Genomic DNA, 6,014 nt, shown 5'->3' with positions numbered 1-6,014 from the left:
TTTATGCGGTGATCATGATACTCCACAAGCCTGGGAAGGATGTACTACTCTCAGGGGCCCTTTTACTAAGCTGCGTGAGCATCTACATGTGCCCAACACTTGCCAAATTGGAGTTACCACCCGGCTACTGCGTGGCTCTTGCGGTAATTTCATTTTTGAAGTGTGTCCGATACACGCATCTGAAAAATAATTTTTATTTTCAGACACACATATCGGATGTGCATCAAGTGGCATTTGATGCGCGTAGGTCATTACAGCCTGGTTACCGCGTGAGTCTTTACTGCTAGGTTAATTGGCTGGCAGTAAGGTCTCAGACCCAAAATGGATGCACGCCAATTTTTGGTCAAAATTTTAAAAAATGCATTTTTTACAGGTGCGCTGAAAAATGTTTCTGTGCGCGCCCAAAACGTGCCTACACTACTGCAGCCCATTTTTCAGCGCACCTTAGTAAAAGGACCCCTCAGATCTTACAGACCTATTTCACTCATTAACACAGATGAAAAAAAAATATTTGCAAAAGTGTTTGCATCTAGACTAAATACTATTTTTCCTGAGGTTATTTACAAAGATCAGGCAGGTTTTTTTTTTTTTTATAGGAGGGATGTTGGCTTCTGATAATATCCACAGAGTTTTGAATGTCCTACAACATCTGAACACTGAACTTAAAGTGCAAAGGATGTAGTTTACAGCACAAAATGTTTCATTAAAATGGTTTTTATCAGGTAAAATTACTTTTTAAAGATTAAAACAGTTTAAAGAATTAAAATGAGTTTTAAATCACTTTGAAACCCTATTCTAGCTATCTTAAGCCTATTACTGAATCCAGTTTCTCTTTAACAATGTTTTTTTTCAAAACAACTTCTACAATGAGAACACAACTCAGTTATTTTATGTAACAGACCAGATGTCAGATAAGTATATCAATATTTCTTCATATAAATTTTTCCCTTAAGTATTTACAGAAAGAATTTGGCTCTTCATTTAATATGTAATGCTTTTATTTTCTTTTTCTCAAATTGTTCTTAGGTTCAAATAGGTTTCAAACCTAAAACGCTGTCAGGTGAATTTGGGTCCAGAGCGAACCTGGTGCATTCTGTGTGCCAATCTCCTGAGCATCTTTAAGTCTGGAAGCTTGATTTGCATGTTACCTGAACTAGGTATTTGCAATTGGGATAATGCAGGTATCAATATTCTACAACACAGTAGTTTACATACAATGATTTCTTCCTGCCAACATGGAAGCCAGTGTGAATGTTCCAGGTATATTATAGATAGATAGATAGATAGATAGATAGATAGATGCACATGCAGAGGGGAAAAAAGATCTACATGATTTATGTTCAATGTGTTTCCCCCACATGTTATTTTGTAATATTGACTTCAGGGTGAATTATAAAGATGGAATTTTGTTTTCTCTGTATCTTCTTAATAAAGTTGCTGTTCAGAAAGAATGGAAAGTGAGCAGGAATTTTAAAAACATTTTTACTACGTTGTATCAACGGACCCATTAACTTTAAAAAATATACAACAAACCCTCTCAAAATTAGCACTTGAAGGCAGGATACTGTCTACTCCCCCTGGCTGAAAAGGATGCACAGAGGAGGCTGTATTATTCAAGTCTGCATCCCAGGAGAAAAGCATGTTCTTGTCAGTGCACTAGGTTGACAGGTAGGCACTGACAGCACCTATCAATCACACCTTAAAGAGCCCAAAATGCTATCATTTCTCATCCAGAAAGCATCGGCAGGGCAGGCTGTCAGTGAAGAAAAGGTCCTGTGTGACAGAATGCCTCCTGAGGGGTTTTTCCAGTGCTGAGCATATTTAACCAGAGCAGTTGCCCATGTTTCTCCCCAGCAAAGAGGTAAACAATTAAAACAGCTGGGCAAGGAGTCCTGCACCAAAATAGCTTTTGGATCAATACAGATATTAATGTGCATAGGGACTATGCTATACTAAGCTGTGTCAAATTCTGATGAAATTGATCTCAGCACTTGCAAACTCTCTAGATAAAATATTTATTTCCTGGGCTATGTTTCAATCTATGTATGTATAAATAGAGAAATGTATGCTAGAATACTAGTGCATATAGATTTTGTTTCATATGCTACATATAGAACATGATAGTGTTGAAAATCAGTATTGATAGATGTTTTCATTGTTTCAAAGAACTTCTTGGTCAGTAGAAACAGTTCTGTTTTTAATTATAAAAAGGCAAGCCTTAGCATTAAAAAAGGGTAGCAGAAAGAATAATGCAAACTCACTTACTTGCATTAATATCACAAACATGTTTCATATACCATGACTTTTATGTCTGTCCCTGGGGAAAGTTCAAATATTCCTTCTTTTCTTCATTATAAGAAGATAGTCTTTCTCCTCTCTAATATGATAAAGGGCTGTGGAAACAATCTGCAAGATTTCTATATTTGTGTTCTTTCTCTTTTTTTTTAATACCTTTGTCCTTCAGTCTTGAACCATTAGCCTTGTATCCATGTCAAAAAATTGACTAAAGCATGACATGAGTTGCAATTTTGATGATAATCATTTTTTTCTATTTGCAGTGACTTGAGTTTCAATTGCCAGGGCTGAGATAAGTATTATAGAGAAGAAAAAGACTCCTGCCTCTTTGATATGGTTGTTTTAGCTTTACAATATATACTGGAGTAAATTGTCCAAATCTTAGTTAGGACTTCTTTGCATAAAAAATAAGGACTTGAATGCATAAGACACCTTATTAATTTACATGGATTTTCAGCCACTCAAAAATATTAATAATAAATAGATGCTATTTCTCATCTTTAAGGTGAAATGGGAAACATAATTATTAGAGATGGAGACAAAGCACTAATACTAAATAACTCCTTCAGTATCTATGGTGGATATATCACTTGAAGAATACAGATCAATAATGGTACAAACCATAACAAAATGTTTAACTCAAGAATGGGTAAGAAGTAGAATTAGATAATATAAAAATCTATAAGGCTTATTTTCGAAAGAGAAGGGCGCCCATCTTTCTACACAAATTGGGAGATGGGCGTCCTTCTCTCAGGGTCGCCCAAATCAGCATAATCAAAAGCCGATTATGGGCGTCCTCAACTGCTTCCCATCGCGGGGACGACCAAAGTTCACGGGGGCATGTTGGCATGAAGGCGGGACTGGGGTGTGATTAAGAGATGAGTGTACTCGGCCGATAATGGAAAAAAGAAGGGTGTCCCTGACGAGCACTTGATCGACATTACTTGGTCCATTTTTTCTTGCAACCAAGCCGTGAAAAGGTGCCCGAACTGACCAGATGACCACCGGAGGGAATCAGGGATGACCTCCCCTTACTCCTCCAGTGGTCACCAACCCCCTTCCCATCCTAAAAAAAAAAAAAAAAATTTTTTTTTTGCAGCCTCAAATGTCATACCCAGCTCCATGACAGCAATATGCAGGTCCCTGGAACAGTTTTAGTGGGTGCAGTGCACTTCAGGCAGGCGGACCCAGGCCCATCCCCCCCTACCTGTTACACTTGTGGTGGTAAATGTGAGCCCTCCAAAACCCACCCGAAACCCACTGTACCCACATGTAGGTGCCCCCCTTCACCCCTTAGGGCTATGGTAGTGGTGTACAGTTGTGAGGAGTGGGTTTGGGGGGGGGGGGTTAGGGGGCTCAGCACCCAAGGTAAGGGAGCTATGCACCTGGGAGCAATTTCTGAAGTCCACTGCAGTGCCCCCTAGGGTGCCCGGTTGGTGTCCTGGCATGTGAGGGGTACCAGTGCACTATGAATCCTGGCTCCTCCCATGACCAAAGGGCTTGGATTTGGTCGTTTTTGAGATGGGCGTCCTCGGTTTCCATTATGGCCGAAAACCGGGGGCGACCATCTCAACATTTAGGTCGACCATCTCTAAGGTCGACCTAAATGTTGAGTTTTGGGCGTCCCCAACCATATTATCGAAACGAAAGATGGACGCCCATCTTGTTTCAATAATACGGGTTTCCCCGCCCCTTCGCGGGGTCGTCCTGCGAGGACGCCCTCATGAAAACTTGGGTGCCCCATTTAATTATGCCCTTCCACGTGTTTACAAATGGCAAAAGACGGAAAGAATATTCATCAAATCCAGCATGGGGGAACTATGGCTGATGCTTGACAGACTTATTCAGTCTGTGACCCACAAATTGCAAAAGACAGGTGAAAGTTCAGCAACTACAGTGTTGTAGATCATCTTATTGTCATGTGCTATGAGTGAGGGTGTTGTGCAGCTCAGAGGGAAGGTGAAGACATCTTAAATGGTAAGTTGAATACTGTCAGCAATACTTGGGAATGATATATGGTTATATCCATAACTTCATCATGTTTGGCTGCCTATATGGTTGGCATGGTGACGATCTGACAGCTAGTGTTTAAGCATGGGTAGCAGGCGTGACTCTGGCCACTTTGTTGGGAAGACTGGATGGACCATGAGGATATCTGCTGTCATTTATTGTGTTACTGTATATCTGACAGTTCTCTCATGGTTTAAATCTTATCTTAGTAATTGATCCTTTGTCGTTCTTTGGTGTAATAGTTCAACTACTTCAGTCACTTCCTTTTATCTTTATCTTTATTCAAAACTTGATATACCACTCACCTTTCCAGATCAGAGCAGTTAACAAAGCTTATTCTAAATAAAATTAAAAGACAGAACAGAACTGTATCATTGAAAGAAAAGACCTAACCCACACTCATCAGAGAATCATTCAATCTGATGCTACATAATACTAACACACTGTTTAACATTAAAATAATTTAATTCAGTTATATAAAACTAGCAAGAATTCCAACACTCCAGGTTACTGATCAAAAGCCAACTTAAAATAGGTTCAGCTGGGATTTATTTTGGCAAGTTATTCCAAAGGGATGGTGCCTGCCAGAAGAAAGCCCTGTTCCAATGTACCCACCCAATATGCCTTCAAAAGAGAAGGTACTAACATCCTATGGTCCTATTCTAGCTTATTTTCAAAAGAGATCGCCGGCCATCTTTCGACAAATCGGGAAATGGCCAGCGATCTCCTGAATCTGGCCAAATCAGTATAATCAAAAGCCAATTTTGGCCAGCTCCAACTGCTTTCCGTTGCGGGGCTGGCGAAAGTTCAAAGGGGCATGTCGGCATTGTAGCGAAGGCGGGATGGGGACGGGGGCGCGCGTTGAGATGGCCGGCTTTGCCTGATAAAAAAAAAAGAAAGCCGGCCTTGACGAGAATTTGGTCCCTTTTTTTTCAGGTCACGAGAATTTGGTCCGCTTTATTTGGACCCTTTTTTTAAAGGTCCAAGTCCCAAAAAAGTGTCCCAACTGACCAGATGACCACCGGAGGGAATCGGAGATCACCTCCCCTGACTCCCCCCAGTGGTCACTAACCCCCTCCCACCCTCAAAAATACAACTTTATAAACTTTTTTTGTCATTCTCTATGCCAGCCTCAAATGTCATACTCAGGTCCATCGCAGCAGTATACAGGTCCCTGGAGTGTCAAAGAGGTGGGCTCTTAGCCTGGACTTGAAAACAGCCAAAGACAGGGCTAGACGTACAGGCTCTGGAAGTCTATTCTAGGCGTGAGGTGCAGCGAGATAAAAGAGAGTAGAGACCTCTGTCCCTTGTTAGTGGCATCAGTGGTGGGAATGCCCCCAACAGTTGCACAGGCTAACTTTTGCAGTTAACCTATGCTAACTGCAAAACATGAATGGGCTTAATAAATTTGCCCTTTAATAATGATTATGACACTCTTATATTCATCATGCCAGTTATCTCTACATTAAGCCCTGAGTCAATTAATATAGCCTGATTCTAGGGATGGTGTAAATTAACTACTACAATTTATAATCATTAGTGAATTCTTATCTCTTTTTTTCCCTTTATAGTTTGTAGTTGTTTAATAATTTAGATATGGACCTTCCAAATTTGAGGTCTATTATTATTATTATTATTTTCATAACATTCTATTTTGCTTGGGGTGTATTTGTATTAAATTCCTTCACCAATGTTCCTGCTTGGTAATG

Source organism: Microcaecilia unicolor, chromosome 1 (assembly GCF_901765095.1).
Source record: "Microcaecilia unicolor chromosome 1, aMicUni1.1, whole genome shotgun sequence".
NCBI classification, from domain to species: domain Eukaryota; kingdom Metazoa; phylum Chordata; class Amphibia; order Gymnophiona; family Siphonopidae; genus Microcaecilia; species Microcaecilia unicolor.
Note: the sequence above shows the minus strand (reverse complement) of the source record.